Raw genomic sequence first — 20,370 nt, 5'->3', positions numbered from 1 at the left:
ATCCATAAGATAATTCACCACGACCAAGTTGGATTCATTCCAGGGGCACAAGGATGGTTTAACATCCGAAAATCAATCAACGTTATCCAACACATCAACAAAAAGAAATATAAAAACCATACGATAATATCAATAGATGCTGAGAAAGCTTTCGACAAAGTGCAATACCCATTCATGATAAAAGCCCTTGAAATTCTTGGGATACAAGGAACATACCTCAACATCATAAAGGCCATCTATGACAAGCCAACAGCCAGTATCATTCTCAATAGTGAAAAGCTGAAAGCAATTCCATTAAGATCTGGAACAAGACAAGGATGTCCACTCTCACCACTGCTTTTCAATATAATACTGGAAGTCCTAGCCAGAGCAATAAGACAAGAGAAAGACATCCAAGGAATCCAAATAGGAAAAGAAGAAGTCAAACTATCACTATTTGCAGATGATATGATAATATACATAGAGAACCCCAAAATCTCCACAGAAAAACTAATTCAACTCATCAATCAATTCAGTAAAGTGGCAGGATACAAAATCAACATGCAAAAGTCAGTAGCCTTCCTATACACAAACAATAAATCTGAAGAAGAAGAAATAAAAAAAAAACATCCCTTTTATTATCAAAACAAAAAAATCAAATATTTGGGAATAAATCTAACAAAAGAGGTAAAGGACCTATACAAAGAAAATTATAAAACACTGTTAAAAGAAATAGAAGAAGACACAAAGAAATGGAAAGACATCCCCTGCTCATGGATTGGAAGAATAAACATTATTAAAATGGCCATCCTACCAAAAGCAATATACAGATTCAATGCTATTCCAATCAAAATCTCAATGGCATTCTTCAAAGAAATAGAAAAATTATTGATGAAATTCATATGGAATCACCAAAAACCCCGAATAGCCAAAGCTCTACTGAAAAGAAAAAAAGGAAATGGAGGCATCACACTCCCAGACTTCAAACTATACTACAAAGCCATAATCATCAAAACTGCATGGTATTGGAACAAGAACAGACATACAGACCAATGGAATCGAATAGAAAATCCAGAAATAAACCCACAGATTTATGGTCAACTAATCTTTGACAAAGGAGCAAAGACTATGCATTGGAGCAAAGAAAGTTTGTTCAATAAATGGTGCTGGGAAAACTGGGTCGCTACATGCAAAAGAATGAAGCTTGACCACTACCTCACACCATACACAAAAATCAACTCAAAATGGATTAAAGAACTAGACATAATACCTGAAACCATAAAATACATAGAAGGAAATATAGGCGAAACACTACGGGATTTGCACATCAAAGACATCTTTACAGACACATCACCCAAAGCAGTGATAGTGAAGACAAAGATAAACAGCTGGGACTACATCAAATTAAAGAGCTTCTGCACAGCAAAAGAGACAATAACAAAAACAAAGAGAAACCCCACCAACTGGGAGAACATTTTTGCACCCAACACTAATGATAAAGGACTGATCACAAAAATCTGCAAAGAGCTGATGAGACTCAGCAACAACAAAGAAAATAATCCAGTCAAAAAATGGGCAGAAGAGCTAAAAAGAAACTTCTCTGAAGAGGAAATGCAAATGGCCAACAGACATATGAAAAAATGTTCAACATCACTTGTAATCAGGGAAATGCAAATCAAAACTACCATGAGATACCATCTTACACCAGTGAGAATGGCGCATATTAAAAAAACTAGCAACAACAAATGTTGGCGAGGGTGTGGAGAAAAAGGAACTCTTCTGCACTGTTGGTGGGAGTGCAAACTGGTCCAACCACTATGGAGAGCTGTATGGAGATTTCTGGACCTACTAAACATAGAGCTTCCATATGATCCAGCAATTCCACTCCTAGGTATTTACCCAAAGGACACAGAAACATCAATTCCAAAGAACACCTGCACCCCTATGTTTATAGCAGCACTATTTACAATAGCTAAGCTTTGGAAACAGCCCAAATGCCCAAAAATAGATGACTGGATCAAGAAGATGTGGTACATATATACCATGGAATATTACTCAGCATTCAAAAAAGATAAACACATGCAATTTGCAGCAACATGGATGGCGCTGGAAGGGATCATGCTCAGCGAAATAAGCCAGAAAGAAAAAGAAAAATACCGGATGGTCTCACTCATAGCAGGAATCTAGAAAACTTAAATAAGGGACCAGGAAAATGAATATAAGAAAGTGAAAATCAAAATCAACAAAAAACTATGAACCAGAGACACTTTTTGGGGGGTGAGGGGCGGGAGGGGAAGGATTGGGGTCAGAATGGGGCGTTTGCAATTGTATGGGGGAATATAAAAATAAAATTTATTATTTAAAAAAAAAAAAAAGTCTAGAGCTCAGGAGACAACAAATATGAGGGCAGCCAGACAAGAGGACTGAGGATCGAAACCAAGTTCAAATATTCTGTTGTCCACCCCAAATACCACATTTGTACTTAAATTCAGATATTCTGCAGTGTCACTCATTCTCCTTCAAAATCAACTGAGGGACAATTCACTGGTAAAATGTCAGTGAAACTTAGGAAAACAGTACTTGCCTCTCAGTGTGTTCACCACCCTGCCACTCCAGCAGAACGAATGCAGGCATCAATGAAACCACCCCAGAGGAGTAAGTGTACAACCACTATGAGATGGTGAGTAGAAGAGAAAGGTGACACCTTGTGGACCTTAACCCGACATCACTCACTAAACCATCCCAAAATAGACTGGGTGATGAGAGAAGTAGAGCCAATCCATGTCAACAGTTGAGCAAACTTCTTGATGAGGGGCACATCCTCAGGAGGGAGTAAATCTGATCATTTCCCCTAGTGTGATGATTGTGTCCTTCATGCTATAGAGGATAACTGGCTATAAGTAGAAAGAAGGCAGGGCTAAGAGTTATACACACTATGGGTGGAATCATTTTTGCTGCCAAGGAAAGTGACAGCAGCAGATCCTGATTCTCAACCGAGGCAGGCACTCGGGTTAAGCTTTGGGAAAACCTTTACACAATATTTAACTTCTGTGAGACTTAGTTTTCTGTCCACAATGAATTGGAAATAGTTAAATGGACCTCCTTATTGGGAAAAAATTTCAGAAATAACTTATAAAGAATTATTTTCCAAGTAAAAATAGCACTACCACAATAAGTTTTAGACAGTTAAAAATAGGTAAACTCCCATTGTGATGAACACAAGGAACTTGCCAATTATTTTAATGAACCAAAAAATGGTGCTAAAATTAACACATTGTTAAAAACTAGGTTCCAGGTTGAGGGATCTGGAGAAGAAAGAATGCCAACATCAAACTTCTGCTTAATAATTCTACAAACAGAGGGAACTGAACACAGCAGGGGAAAGAAATGTTATAATTACACAAACACATATATCCCCCCCCCCCAATTCGATGCTGGGCTTTGATCATATGTAGCTTAACTTTTAAATTAGTTAACTGGAACATGAGATGACAACCATTTAGACAGCTAACTCTTCTAGGTGAAGCATAACAGTTACTGAAGAAAAACCACTTCTGTTGGAAAACAGATCCACTGAGAGAGTTCTGCTAAATTCTCATACCCACAATGGAAAAAGTACACAATTAGTTTTATTATTGGGATGGCTGTAATAGGCACACACTCCATCAGATTATTACTGGTCATAATTGACTAAAGCCAGGCTAACAAGGCCCCATCTGTAGAGACTAACACAACATCCATGAATAATTTTGAAATGAGACAGAGATATGGGCCCATATCCTAGCTCTAGAAACTTCCTGTTGTGTGAACTTGGGCAAGTTACTTTGTTCAGTGTCTTGGTTTCTTCTTTTATAAAATGGATATAAAATACCTATTTCATAGGATTATAAGGCTTGAATGTAATAACAAATGTAAGGACATAGCACATACCTAAAGTTGTTATTAACCCTTCATATAATAGATTGTTCCAAACATGGACTTAATTTTATTAGAAACCTTTCTTATATTGGTATTTATTGTGATGGGAGTTAAATGAGAGAGATGAACAAGAGACAAAAGGCAAATGCAGCTACCCAGGGGTTCCAAATAAGGTCAGATATCTAACAGGAACTTATAATTTCTAACCGAGAGAGAAGAATATAGCATCAGAGCAAGATGTTTGTAGTAGAATGAACCAAGTAGTTGGCAAGATAACATAAAAAAAGAACTGAAGTTTCAAAGGAAAAGTGATTAAGATAACAAAAACAAAGTTTTTAATTATCTCTTTAAGAAAAAGTATATGATACAATGGAATACTACTCAGCTATTTAAAATGAAATTTTGTACTTGTGACAATATGGGTGGAACTATGGAAGGGATTATGTTAAGCAAAATAAAAATCAGAAGGGGAAATAAAAATAGCAAGTGATCTCATGCATATGTAGAACACCTTTTAAAATTAAAAAACAAACTCTTCTTTTCAGAAAACTGAGATAACCAGAAAAGGAGAGTGAGAGGATGGGATCAAAGTGGGGAGGGGGATAATGGACTATGATGGAAGATTTTTGGTGGTGGGTACAGTGTGAGAGCAGGCACTTGCAGAGGCATGAACATACCCTTGAAACATACACAGTGCTGTAAAGCAATGTTACCTCAATACACATAATTTTTTAAAAAGAAAGAAAAAGTATATGAACCTGGGAATAAATCCAATTAAGGATGTGAAGGACCTACACATCAAAAACTATAAAACATTGTTAAAAGACATAGAAGGAGACCCAAAGAAATGGAAATATATAATGTTCATGGGTTCTTAGAATTAACATTATTAAAATGATCATATTACCTAAAGCAATTTGCAGATGCAACATAATACCTATCAAAATCCCAATGACTTTTTTCAAGCAAAAATAACAAACATTTCTAACACTTATATGTAACCACAAAAGACCAAAAAGCAATCCTGAGAGAAAAGAAGAAACTTGGAGGTTTCATGTATCCTGGTTTCAAATGATACTACAAAGCAATAGTAATAAAAATGATATAGCATTGAAACAAAAACAGACACACAAACTAGTGGAATAGAATTGAGACCCCAAATTTAAATCCACCCTTAAATGGACAGTTCATACATGAACTTTATGGTATTATTAAACACCATACACAGAAATTAATTCAAAGTGGATTAAACAGTTAGTTATAAGATCTGAAACTATACAATCATAGAAGAAAACATAAGTGATACACTCCTGGATATCAAAGATATATTTGGGGACTCAACTCCAATGACGAAAATAAACACAAAAATTAACAAATGGGACCACATCAAATTATAAATCTTTTGTATAGCAAAAGAAACCCACAAAAAACATAAAGAAAATCTACTAACTGGAAAAGGTATTTGCACATTATATATCCAACAAGGGAGTAATTTCAAAAATACATAAAGAACTCATATAGCTCAACAACAAAAAACCCAATCAAAATGTGGGCAAAAGACCTAAATAGATACTCCTCCTAAGAAGACATACAGAGGCCCAGAGGCACATGGAAAATGCTCAAATTCATTTATTATAAGAGAAATGCAAGTCAAAACCACAATGAAATACCACCTCACCCCTATGAAAGTGACCTATTTCAAAAAGACTAGAAACAACAAGTGCTGACAAGGGTTTGGAAGTAACTTATCCACTCATGGTGGGAAGGAAAACTGATGCAACCTCTATGGAAAACAGTGTGGGGATTCCTTTAAAAACTAAAAATGGAATACAGAGAAACAAAATAAAGGGTCAGACAAAAACAAACCCTAGAAATCTGACTGTAAAATTGAGGTTACTAGAGGGGGAGGAGAAGAGTGGACTATAATAGAGGACTATGTATGGGTGCGTTGGTGGTGGGTGTGGTGTGGTAACATCTGAAGTGGTGCGATCCTACACTCTTGATCATCTACAGAGTTGTAAACAAATGTTACTTCAGTAAAAATATAAACCATTTATTAAGAAAAAATCAGTAACTATAAATAAGAATAAAAGTGGAAATACTATATGGCCCAGCAGTACCACTCCTAAGTATTCATCTGAAGAATGTGAAAACACTAATACAAAAAGATTCATGTACCTCTGTGTTAGTTATTCACAATAGTCAAGTAATGAAATCAACCTAAAGGCCCATCTACAGACAATTGGATAAAGAAATTGTGGAATATATACTCAATGTAAGATTACTCAGCTATTTTAAAAAATGAAATTGAGCCCCTAGCAATAATACGTATAGAACTTGGGGTGATTATGCTAAGGGAAATAAACCAGGAAGTGAAAGAGAATTACCTGATGATTTCACTCATTTGTGAAATACAAATAACCAGAGAAAACAAACTGGTAAATCACAACAAAAAATAACTCTTGTGAAAAATATGGTGGTCACCAGAGGGGAAGGGGGGGTTGTCAGGGTGACAGGGTGTGGCGCTAGAGCTGCAGTGGTGGGGAAGCTACAGTGGTGGTCTGAAGTTGTGCCACTGAAATTGTATAGTTTTGTAAAAAAATGTTAAATCAACCAAACTTGATTTTAAAGAAAAGAAATGAAAACTACAGGAATAAATAAAAAGCAAGTTCCATAAAAATAAAAACAAGTATCTGATGTTGATAAATTACTCCAAGACCCCATCAATATCCTAATTAAAATATTAAAATACTGAAATTTCCAAGATGGAATATTATTTATTTAACAACAAAAACAAGAATTGGAGAAGTCAGTTCTGTGGCAGAATTTGGGCTAATTTGTCTTCAATGTCCTGAGAGAGAAAAAGGCATTTCTGACCTAAAAAAAAAAAACTAAGACAACGCTTGTTCCTATATTCTCATTCAGGTAAGGAAGGATTTCTGGCTGCTGGGAAAGCTAGCATGACAGGCCAAAGGATTAATGTACTCTGATGCATGTAGCCATGATGTGGGAACTTCTTTGTCAACATTTATTGAAATCATTATGCAGGAGAATCCATCCACTATTTTGTTATAAACTACGCATTGATTTGGGTTGCCGGATTTTAACAAACAAAAATACAGGACATGCAGGTTCCCTCTTCCCCAGACTGCCCTCAGTCTGAGTGCCAGCTGTCTTCAGTATGGAGACCTGAAGCCCCACAATAGTGATTAATGATGATAAATCAGGTTATGACCTAGATTTATTTTGCATATTTAATCATTATGCTAGGGATTTGAAAAAGGTGTTTATTCATTAGGGACTAATTATGGACAGCTTGCTGAAGTGTGTGATAAAGGAGACAGGAGGCCATCACAATATAACCTTCTATGTGCTCAGGGGGGACTGTAAGTACTTTTACTAACTTGTTGGATTATATCAAAGCACTGGATTGCAATAGTGATAGATCCATTTCTATGACTGCAGATTTTATCTGATGTGCTACTGTAATGATCAGTCAACAGGAAACATAAAATGATCGGTGGAGATGATCTCTCAACTTAAACTGGAAAGAATGTCCTGAGTGGTAAAGATATAATTGACTTTGGCAAACCAATGCAAACCTTGCTTTCTTTGGTGAATCAGCATAATCCCAAAATAGTTATGGTCTCAAGCTTGTGGGTGAAATGACCCCTTAAAGTGCTGGATGTAGACTGGAATTTGTTGGACTTGAAATTCCTGACAAGTTTGTTGTAGGATATGCCCTTATCTATAATGAATACTTCAGGGATTTGAACCATTGTTCGTGTTATTAGTGAAACTAGACAAGCAAAATATAAAGCTTAAGATGAGAGTTCACTTAAGTTTGGGAACATCTGGAATCCTATGTTCTACTAGTTTTGTGACCAGCTAGTAGAGTTTATTGCATGTATCTCCTAAAAATTTTATCTGTTAGATATTTCAGAAATATTTGATTTCTATTTATACTTTGAGCCTATAGACCATTCATTACTGACTTCTATTTATACTTTGAGCCTATAGACCATCATCAAGGTCCCTTTGGGTGGAGTGTTATTTGATTTATGAATGTCACACCACTACTGAAAAAAAAATTAGAAAAAATTAAAGACAAAATATTAGTTTCTTGTTACTTTTATTTTTATAGATTCAAGATAGAACAAAATGATTGAATGTTGTTAATTATACCACTACGTATTTAGAAAAGTAAGAAATAGACAATTTTCATGTCAATAACAGCATCTAAACAATACTGTTATGTCAGATAAACCATATGTCCTGGAATTATTTTAGTAGTATTTCAATAATTTATTTGGATCATTTGTGGTATATCTTTGTCAACAGTTTTGTTGGGTTGTTTTTGTGGACTTTGCTTTTTGTTTTATTTTATACATTTTTATATCATTTTTTTTTTCATTTTTGCACAATGTATGCATTTTCATCTTGGTTACAGTCCCCATACAATTCCCTCCCCCCTTGTTTTGATCCTACTCCCTTCTCCCCCCCACCCCACCCCGTAGTGTGTCTCTGGTTTATAGTTGTTTGGTTTTTAAATACAAATTTTAAAAAGCTTTTTAAAACTACTTAATTTTAAAAATACAAGCTATCCAGTTAAATTTTAATTTCAGATAAACAGCAAATAATATTTGTCATAAGTATATCCCATGCAATATTTGGCAACCCAACACAAGGTTATCAGTAACTTGTCACTTCAGCAAGACCACATGCCAGGAAGATGATGACTCCTTTAAATTCTGACAAAGGGCACAGGTTTTTGTGATAATTTTCTCCTTCTTAGTGAGGAAGGCATGCATCATTGACTACACTCATTAATCCAGTCCAGTAGTTTTCAGACACAGACATATAAAAAAACTCTTTAGAAAACAAAATTCTGATGTGGAATCCTAATACATAATACAAGTACTTTTTTCTAAACAAAAAAAAAAGGCGGGGAGTCTCTGGTTGAATGGAGAAGTTAGAGGTAGGATGGAGGAAAATGGAGGGTCTAGATTGCTATCATTTAACTTATCCATCATCTTCGCCTGTGTATTGTCCCAAAAGGGTCTCCTTGGAACAAAGGGGCTTTACAGAACAGAAGCAGACCATCAATCGTTTGGTTAGTCCCAGAAAGTCATATTTAATATTGAATGCGCAGATCAAATTAATGTAAGCCTTGTCTGTCCATATCCTTGCCCATGGCAGACATTCTTCTCACTATAGATAGTACCATTCAACTCCCACAAAAATAACACTGGAATTCTATTTGACTCATTTGAATCTTTTGTCATAATCAATATTTCCACAGCCTGCATTTTTTATTTTACAGCAGTGCCTCTGTGACAGTTGTAAACAAAGTCACAACTTATCTTACCCACATGATAACAAAAATCCAGAAATTGCAATAAACTGCCAGATGCTTTGTTAAATTATCTAGTTATCATCTGGATATTTACTATCACACAGACGCAGTCAATACTCTTCCCATTTCAACCTCTCCTTTCAGACTTAGTTTAGAAGAATGTTCTCATTAGAGAGAAGCAGCACTGCTGTGACACAGAAGTCATTTTCCTAAGGTCATCTGTAAAACTGACATGCCAATTCATGCAAACCTACCTGCCTTTGGTATGTGAGAAGTCTCCTTGTACATTTTCTTAACGTTTATTCAAATCCACACCACTCTTGCCCACCACACGGTATTTTTAACATATGCCCCACTGTTGTCTATCTGGGAATAATCACTCACTATGACTTTGCCCCAACTCATTCTCCACAAAAGATCTTTTGTTTTTGGACAAAGCATCGCAGAGCCATTCCCAGAGCACCGCTGGCCAGCATAAAAAGCCAACTTCATACCAGTGCTGGGGAAATTTACCTATGCATATGTGCCATTTGCTCATTAAAAGTTATGTATCTACACTTATAGCAGGAATATAGGGGAACCAAACAAGACATCAGTGTAAAAAAAAACAACAACAGTACAATACACAGCAAAGCAAAAAACGGAAACAATTATAAATAAGAGACATCCTGCAGGGGAGGAGGAGGGAGAGGGATCAGAGGGAGGGAGGGAGGAGCACAGGGGACTGAGGTGATGGTGCACGGGTGCATTGGTGAAGGAAAGTCTATGGGGGCTATACCTGAGGGGATGGAGGGAAGCAAATATTCTTTAAAAATGAACAATGATGTAAAATTTTTTTAATTAATATAAAAAATAATAAAAAGTTATGTACCTACAAAAGCACTACTATAACAATTTAGTGAATTCAGCAAGATCACAGGATTCAAGATCAATAACACAAAAATCAATTGCATTTCTATATACTAGCAACAAAGGAACACAAATTGAAAAAAAAATTACTATTTGCAATACCATCCCTAAAAAAAGTAAAACACTTAGGGAAAACTCTAACAAAAGATCATGCAAGACCTGCACTGAAAATAACAAAACATTGTGGGAATCAATTTTTAAAGACCTAAGTAAAAACCATATCCATGAGTCGGAAGACTCAATAATGTTAAGTGCTGGTTCTCCACAAATTGATCGAGTCAATGCAATTTCAATCAAAATTCCAGAAATTAGCAACTGATTCTAAAATTTATATAAAAATGAAAAGAACATGATAGCCAAAAAGACTATGTCCCCAAAAAGAACAAAGTAAGATAATTAACGGCACCTAATATCAAGTCTTATTATAAAGCTATGGTAATCAGGACACTGTTGCATTGATGTAAAGACGCACAAATAGAGTAGTATGGAATATATTCAGTGGCATGGAATGAAGAATCTAGGAATAGACTCAAAAATATTTTGCAAGAGGTGCAAAGACAATTCAGAGGAGAAAAGACAGCCTTTCAATACACATTGCATGCAAAAGAAAAAGAAATTTAGGCCATAATTCATGCTTATATAGTAATTAACTCAGAATGGCTCATAGGCCTAAAACTATATAAAACAACATCTAAGAGGCCTCCCTTGTGGCGCAAAGGGTTAAGAACCACACTATGAAGCAATCCACAGCCTCTATAGCACAAGTTCGATCCCCAGCTGGCCAGGGAGCAATCCACATGGCACAGCAGACCTCTCCTGACTCGCCCACTGCTCCCCTCAGCAGTGTACTTCATTCAGTCAGTCTGCCCATTCTTTTCCCCACTCTATCTCTGATGAATCCTTTCACCCCCTGCATCTCTGGCTCTTACCCCAGCTCTTGTATGCATAAATAAATAAATCTTTAAAAAAAAAAAAATACCATCTAAAACTATAAAACTTCTAGAAGAAGACATATGATAAAATCTTTGTGATCTTGGTCTAAACAAGGATTTCTTGGATATGACACCAAAAAGCACAATCTATAAAAGAAAAAAATTAATAAGCTGAACTTTATCAAAAAAATTTGAAACATCTGCTTTTGAAAAACAATGTCATGGGGCCACCCTGGTGGCACAAAGGGTTGAGCGCAGCACTGTGAGGCTGTCCGCAGCCTCTGCAACACGAGTTAGATCCTGGCCGGCCCGGGAACTTTTCACATGGCGCAGCAGACCTCTCCTGTCTCACCTGCTGCTCCCTTCAGCAGTGTATTTCAGTCTGCCTATTCTGCTCCCTGCTCTGTCTCTGGTGAATCTTCCCCCGCACCTCTGGCCTGTACCCCAGTTCTTGTATGCATAAATAAATCTTTAAAAAATAATAATAATAATTTCATGGTAATTAAAGGAAAAACCACAGAATGGAAGAAATTTTTTACAAATCAAACATCTAATAAAGGAATTACATGAAGAATATATGAAGAACTCAAATTAATAATAAGAATATAAACAGCCCAATTAAAAATGAGCAAAGAATTGGAATGGACACTTCAACAAAGAAGATATGTGGATAGTAAATGAGCATATTAAAGATATTCAACATCATTAATCATTAATGAAATAAAAATTAAAAGCACAATGAAAGAAATGTTACTATATACCTATTTGAATAAAATTACAGAGTTAGCATACCAAGTATTCATGCAGACAGAAAGAAAGTGGAACATTCATATACTTCCGGTGGTAATATAAAATGGTATAATTGCTTTGGAAAAGTTTGGCAGTTTCCTAAGAAAAAATTAAAATGATCTAGCCATTATGTTCCTGAATATTTTCCCAAAAGAACAACAGGCATATATCCATACAAAGACATAAATGAATATTCATGGAAGCATTATTGCAATAGCTAAAAACTGAAAACAATTCAAATGTACATCCATACATGGTCTGTGGTATGTCCATACGATGGAATGCTATCCAGCAATAAAAGCAAATAAAAGAAAAATAAGCTAGTGATATGTGCAAAAACAAGAATAAATTTCAAAGTAATTATTCTGAATAAAATGACCCCGATCTCCCCCAAAAAAGAGCTGATACTGTATGAGCCCATTATCATAAAATTCTAGACAATGCTAACTGGCCCAAAATGACAGAAAGCAGATCAGTGGTTGCCTGAGTACAGTGGAATAGAGGAATTACAAAAATATAAAAGAAAAAATTTGAGAGTGATGGATATGCCCATCATCTTGATTACAGTGATAGCTTCCCAGGGTATACATGTCAAAATGCATCAAATTGTACATTTTAATATGTGCAGCTTATTGTGTATCAATTATACTTGGATAAAACTGTTCAAATAAAACTAAAAAAAATTTAAGTCTTTAGAAAGAAGAATTAATGGTATTTGGCCTAGTATCTGTACCCTGTCATATTTCAACAACTGTTAGGCAGCCAAGAACTAAATAACCATAGTCTCAATTTTCAATGGGCTATTGAAAGACATCAAATGGAATACAATTCATACATGATAAGAAAGCACTTTCAGTTCACCATCTCTACCATCTTATTTACCCTCCAAAGATACCCAGAGTTGTCCCCAAACTTCCCTCTCTTAGCTCTCTCAAATCCTTCTTCCGTTGTTCTGCCAAAGAAATTGACTGTGTTCTTTTTCCTCATCCTTCCCCCACCAGCCTGAATGATTTCTCTGGACACTCTGCCACCCCCTCTCCAGTTCTCCTTTTCCTTCTCAATTCTGATTCTCTATTCCTTCTATTTCAGCATTTTTCTATTGCCCTAAGCAGCATAACTAAAACCTCAGAAGCCAAAAGTGAAAATAATCTTCCTTGGAAGCAGAATCTGTAAAGATAGATAGGAATGCTTATACATTTTTTTTTAATCCTAACATTTGGGGGATGTTAAAAGGAAAATATCCTATATTAAAAGGAACAAGATTGGTCCCGAGAGCCTGGCCCCTTTACAGCACAGAGTTCCTCTCTGATTATTCTCATATTCCCTCCTCATTTATTAGCCTAGAGAGAAACTGGGGTTCACTTCCTTCAGTCTTCCCACTCCAACTCTAAATATGCCCGAAATGCATTTCCCTTCCTAATCCGCCTTTCAATTCCCTTTCCACAGTTTTTGCTATTTTGCCTCTTCTCTGAACCCATCCTGCAAGCCACTCAAAGAGAAACGGTCAATGTCATGCTTTCTAAACATGTTACTGCCACAGCCCTTCACTTACAGGTGTCTTTTGGCTTGTATGTGATGCCAATTCTTTATGAATTTAAAGCTCTATTTGTTAAATGTCTGTCAATTTATCTGCATATAATTAACTAATTAACCTGTCTGTCTGCATCCCTGCTTTGTGTAGAGATCTACAAAATTCCAGAGAACCATGGGTCCATCTGTTTAATCACTTTTTCCAGGCTTCTTATCATGATCAGCTACGGTATCTCTCTACCCACCCCTCCCACTCCCTCCACATTCCTCCTGCTTGGTGTCCCAACATACCAAACACTAATAGTCCCAACCCCCATCCCAGCACCACCATCCTCTTTCATACCCCTAGAGTATTACCATCTGCTTAAGCAGAGGTTGGCAAGCTTTTTCCTTAAAGGACCAAAGAGCAAATATTTTAGATTTCGTGGGCCATGTGGTCTGTGTCAACTTTGCCATTATAGCACAAATGCATAGATAATACAGAAGTGAGTGAGAGTGGTTGTATTCCAATAAATCCTTATTTCCAAAAAACAGGCCACACGCCAGATTTGGCCTGTAAGCTGAATTTTGCCAAATATTTTTTTTAAAGCACCCTCCCTTCCCAGTCACCATCTGGCCATGCCCTGGTTCTCCCACAGGACTCAGCACAAGTTATCTTCTTGAGCATGCATCCCCCTGTTCCTGGTTATGTGACCCTTTCTTTGCACTCCTAGAGCACTGAAAGTATTTTTGTAGGGTTGGGAAAAGCCTGATATTTTCTTCCATGTGGAGGGAGTCTGCTACCATAACACAGCTGACCTCGCTCTATTTCTACTTCTCCTATGGGAACTGGAGCAACCTGGAGCAGGCCTACGTCTTCTCTCACCATGTGTCCACAGAGAACACATACTCCTCCTGCTTCCCAATGCCATAACGGACACCCTCTGCCATGACTGGGAAAAGCCTGTCTATTCAGTGCTGCCTGTGCTGGCTGCATAAATCTGTCTCATTCCAGAGTTCTCCATTATCAGCATAATCAGTAACAACAGTAGTATTTTTATTTCCATCTTCTTGATTATCTCTTAATTGTTTCAGAACCCTTCAGGGAAACAGGGAAGCTATTTATTAGGCTCCACTGAGTCCCAACATATACCACCAGTCATAGCACTCAGCATGTTGCTCAGAAATGTTCTTTGTCGATTTTCTTTTACTTTGGTCAATGATTCTCAGAGAAGACCTCAGTCCTATGAAGAATCCTTCCAATTGCCCTGAACAGATCCAGAAATGCAAGCCTTCCTTTCCTATTGACAGCAGAGGGCACATCCTCTATTAGATTTTATTTTTACCTACAACCTAAATGATACTTACAAATAACACACTAAGTGAGTTGGCAATAGTTTGTAAGTTGAACATATAAATAGTTTACTGGAATCTTTAATTCAGAATGCTATTAAGCAGTCCAGGAGCCATGCTTTTGGAAATACTACAAAAGATTTATTAAGCATGAGCATACAGGATGGGGCTTCAGTAAATTTCAGGAAAGACAATTTGTGAACACTCTTTGGTCACAGATACTGTCTTCAATTGATCATGGTTTCCTACTACTATTGTTTGACTTTTTCTTTTGCATTATAAATTATCATTAATATAACATCTTTATCAATTTAGTTTCTTATGTGTCATTTGGGTAATTTTACAAAGATAGCAATATGTATGAGTCCATGTGGAGGACAAGGAGGCTAATAACTAGAGTGCAGGCTTTAAAGTCAGACAGGATACTTTGTATCCCAGTATGACTGCATACTAGCTGTGTGATGGGGGTAAGTTATTCAACCTCTTGCACCTCATTTTCATTAAAATGTGGATAATAGTACCTACATCATAGGGATACTGGTAAGATTAAATGATATAGTCCAAGTAAAGTACTTAAACCACATAGTTAACTATCATTATGTTATTATTACTAAGTGCATGAATAGGACTTTTGGCCTCAAATTTTCCAAAACCTAGACTCGAAGCTATGTATAGTTGCAGTTTATATACAAACTACCCATAAACTCTGTTGCTAAAGCCTCCCAAAATTTAAAATAAAATAAAAATTCTAAAAATAAAGCTCCCAAAATTTGTGTAGACCATATGTTTCACTGGTGATATGTTTTATAGAATGCATTTATTTGTTTGGTATCTATTGTTTATCTTTCCTTTTGGAGACTACACAACCTACAGGCAGAGACTTCTCCTTATTTGTGGGTTCTCTCCTATAGTACCTGTCAAACAATAAGCACTCAATAAAAATTTTTGAATGAACTAATATGTCAACTATGAATTTACAATATATAGCCTACACCGTAACTTTGAGTTTGGTGTAATAAAATCATGTGATTAACAGTTTCTTTAGCATTGTAATAAAATTATGATTATCAAGTTTATTTGGCATTATTTTATACCTTAAACCATACCTTAAATTCATATTTTCATCTCATTAAGTTAATAGTGAGTGATATGTATATATTCTTCTTCAAATCTTTGCTTTCACTTAGCTGTTTTCCACTGAGAATACATGGCATAGATGACCATGGTCTTTTGCTAATCCTGAGTTTAGTAAAGAACTTCCTTTTTCAAATTCAACAATTCAAAACTATTTTTGAATGACCCAACAATGCCAGTTCAACACTAATGTCTAAAAGAAATAAGAGGAAAAGTCCATTAAAAGAGAAGTGCATGGGGCCTCCCCTGGTGGCGCAGGCGGTTGAGTGCCGCGCTGTGAAGCTGTCTGCAGCCTGCAGCGCCAGTTCGATCCCGGCCTGCCGGCAAGGATCCCATATGGCATGGCAGACCTCTCCTGTCGTGCCTGCTGCTCCCCTCAGCAGTGTATTTCATCACTCTGCCTGTTCTGCTCCCCGCTCTGTCTCTGGTGAATCCTATCACCCTCCCGCGCATCTGACCTGTACACCGGTTCTTGTATAAAATTAATTAATTAATTTAAAAAAAAAAGACAACTGCAAGTATGTTCACAACAGCTTTGTTTATAATAGCTAAAAATTAGAAACCACCCATATATCTACCACAGAAGAGTAAGTAAATGGCTGAATATTTATGCAAATGGAATATAACACAGAAATTAAAAAGAACAAACTACTTTTACAAATGTAGCAATATGAATGAATGTCACAGACATAAATATGAGCAAAAGAAGCCAGACACAAAAACATATTGTATAATTCCATTTATATGAAGATTCAACTCATATGAATTTCTCTAAAGTATATTGGACATAAACCAAATTAATCTGCGGATATAGAAGTCAAAATAGTGGTTATCTCTGTTGGGTGAATGTAAGGAGGCAAGAGAGCTTTCTAGGATATGGGAAATGTTTAATATCTTAATTTGGGTGATAATTCACTATTGTGCATATATACCTATGTTGCTGTCTAAGTGTGTCTCAAATTCCTTGAGTTGTACAGTTAATATCTATGCATCTCAAAGTGTGTTTTATATGTGCATGTGTACATACACAATATGTCTATATATGTACTTTTTTTTTTTTTGCATGCCTGACAATTAGCCCAGGCCTGGAAATACACCGACAGACAAAACAGTGTGTTCTTTCCCCTCTGTAAAGCGTGTCTGTGACACTAGCTCACTATCTGTGCTCAGTAAATTGCTGGTCACCTAAGCTGAGCCTCTTTTTTTGCACAATAACCATTTAAATTTTTTTTAATATTATTGCTAATGCAAATGGCAACAGCATGCTTAATATTTCTTTGCCACGTATGTTTGGTTTCATTTAAGGCTTCTTCAGTGCAAGATCATCATGATGCTTCATTATGGAAAAATCCCAGCACCTCCTCCCTCCAGCAAAAGGGCTACATGTACCTTCCTCCTGCAAATTTCAGAATTGATTCTCTGTGCTGCTAGCTTTCTCCATATCCTATGGAGTTCTGCGCTAAAATCCAGAGCAATGAACACACCTATGAAAAATGATGCTTTCGCGCTTGCCCCATGGTGCAGTAAATTTGAAAGTACTCTTAATAATAATAAGGATCAACATTGACTTTAATGGTCCTCAAATCCATCACGTAATTTCATTAACCACCCAGCACAGATGCAAGCAGGGGTGATGTCATACTTTTTCCCCTTGCTCTGAAACCTGAGTCGGGCGCCAGAGATGGAAACCAGTTTTACAGTCTCTAATCGGATTAAAGCTCTGGCAGCCGCTGATCAATAGGTGGTAGCTGGAGGAATCCCAAAATGTGCAAAGACCTCTCAGACTCCTTCAGGGACACAGCTTCACTCAAGCAGAAGGGAGGTTCAGGTGGTCACTTTCTCTAAATGCGAAAGTCAAAGTGGTGTGTCCTAAGACACTGTGCTGTTTCCTGTTTTCCCAAAGACACAGGAGGTAGGATTCACTTACCCTAGTGAATACACAGGAGAAAGGGATTCACTTAAATTGCAGCCTCAAATCCTAACAAAAGGGAATAACCAACTACTCACATTCCCTTCTCATGGTAACCAGCAGTTACATTTATGGGTTTTAGAATCAGACACAGGTTTTTTTTTTGTTTGTTTTTTTTTTGTTTTTTTGTGGGACCCTCGCTGGCAGCCAGGGAACAACGAACGGGGCTGCAGAGACTGCAGGGGGGCTGCAGAGACTGCAGGCAGCCTTGCAGCCCAGCACTCAACCGCTGTGCCACCAGGGGAGGTCCAGAATCAGACACAGCTTTATCTAAAACTTAGCTCTTCCATTGACTGGTTGATCTTGAGCAAAGCAACCCAACCCCTCTAACAATCATATACAAAGTTGAGAAAACACCTATCTGATAGAGGTGTCGCCAGGAAAAAAGAACTCATATGTGTAAAGCACTTAGGATAGTCCCCAGGTCTCTGAACTTAGATGCTGAAAAGATGAGTTAACAATGAAATGATCAGCTATGATTAATAGCTGCCAATTATCATTGTGTAACAGGGTGGTCCCCAGGAAAGGGGGAGGTTCCCTGCCCCACCCAAGGGAGGGTGGAGCTGAGCAGGAAGAGGAGAAGCTGAAGAAGAGACTGAGGAAGGAAGCAGGATGGAGCCAGGAGACCTGGAGGAGGCGCATGGAGCCTAGAGACACGTGAAGAAACTGCGCTTGTCTTTTGGTGGTGATGGGGTGACACAGATGTGGGTGAGACCCATGGGGAGGTGACAATGGCAGCTTTTATCTTGATGTTGATTTTGCTCTTTTCCTTCTGGGCTTGTTTGGTTGTTTCTGACTCTTTTCTGTGGGTCCCCACTGGAAGATGCTTTAGACTTGTGGCAGGCTTTGGGGCCTTGCTCTGGGCCAATCCCATATGGATGGAGTTTTACCCAGGAGGGGACAGGTAACTTTGGGTGCTTCATTTAGAAACTAGACTCTTTGCCTTACCTGTATTGTTTCCTAGTTTTTATTAAAGTTCCTTCCCATTAAAGTGTCATATGTTTTGTGTTGATGCGGCGGATGGCAGAACCCATTTAGAATAGGCAGGTTTGCGGGGTTTGGGCTGCCCCTCTCCCTGTCCTATAACAATTACAATTCATAAAACTGAAACTCCCTCTCACAATGAGAGGGGGAAAAATATGTTTGCCTTTATCATCCTACTTATCTCAACTTTCCCACCTCTCCAACTTAACACAAGTAAGAAGCCAGTGTCTAAATGTGCTTATAACCTCCAGGTTGCTTTAACAAGAACTTTAATAGCATGGCAAAATACAATGACCTCATCATCTCAATGTTGCAGCAGTAAAAATCAATGCTACTTAAAAAGCCTGACAATCAATCAAGGTCTAGCCAGATATCTGTGGAAGTCAAACAGACTGGTATTAAAAAAAAATGATTCACCTAGGGATCTCATTAAAGCTCTGCAGCAGTATTTCCTTGATGTAAACTGGGAGTTTTCGTTTAGGTTGGTTTTTTTTTTTTCCAACTATGGAATCCCCGTGAGATCAGGGCTATATGTCTCCCCAGCAGCTGTCTAGAGAGTACTTTTATTGGTTGGATGTCCTCGCTTACATTACCAATGCAAACGGTCATTCATATGTCAATGTCATTCCACCCTCCCATGGTGACTGGGAACTTCTACTGAAAGCACAAGCTGCTTTAGTCAGGAGTAAGCTCTTACAAGAGTAATAAACACACGTTATTTTCACTGCATTCTACACAGTAGTGAAGGAATTATAGAAAGCACAATTTTTAAGAGGATGCATTTCTATTCTTTGGGCCATTCTCACAAACCTCATAATTCATATGTTAATGTAAAACAACTTTCCCCTTGCTGAGTTCAGGTTATTTTAAGAAATGGCACCTATAAAGGGTCAGGCATCTTCCAGGCACTGGAGTACAAAGACTGATAAAGCACAGGCTTTTTTTTTTTCTTCTCCAGGATCTTGGATCCCACTAATTCTAGACCCTGCCTCTGAATAAAGACAATTAGAATGAACGACAGAATGTGGTAACACCACTGAGTTCAAACTCTTTCTTCGTCCTCTAGTGACAAAAGAACTATGAGAGTGGACTACCATTCCAGAACAATCCATCTAAAATGGAAACTTAGCATTGTAAGGAAAATGGGTGAACCAAAATAAACAGCCCACAGCTCCCAGCAGCATGGCAACCTATTCATTTAGAAATTCTCTAAAGCCAATTCAGGCACCCAGTTCTTAGCCTATTCCATATCCCATTTATACATAGTGAGAAAGGTACTAACTTCATCTGTTACAAATTTATATTCTTTAATTCCTCAGGAGCACTCCCTAATTAATTAGTCTCCCTATCTATAAGTATAATGAAACATCATGGGGTTATTATGAAGGTTAAATAAAGCACTTATAGAATTCAAGGCAAAAAAGCACTATATGGAACAGAGAAATTAGTTTCTAACAATAAACCATAAATTTGTCAAAATAATACAGCAAACATGATCTTTTCACTCTATCATGGCAGAAGACACTGACAGTATACAG

The 20,370-nt window shown here is 37.2% G+C and overlaps 1 pseudogene across 1 annotated transcript; it reads left to right on the top strand.

The window, feature by feature from the left end:
• Positions 1–2,651: 2,651 nt before the first annotated feature.
• Positions 2,652–7,722, top strand: LOC311170536 (hypoxanthine-guanine phosphoribosyltransferase-like; annotated as a pseudogene). Its single transcript has 2 exons — positions 2,652–2,659; positions 7,093–7,722. The product of its transcript is annotated as a hypoxanthine-guanine phosphoribosyltransferase-like (transcript).
• The last annotated feature ends 12,648 nt before the right edge of the window (positions 7,723–20,370 follow it).

The sequence above is a fragment of the Talpa europaea genome (assembly GCF_964194135.1).
Source record: "Talpa europaea genome assembly, chromosome: 5".
Lineage (NCBI taxonomy): Eukaryota > Metazoa > Chordata > Mammalia > Eulipotyphla > Talpidae > Talpa > Talpa europaea.
The sequence above is the reverse complement of the archived record's forward strand: the minus strand, read 5'-3'. Positions and strand labels throughout refer to the sequence as shown.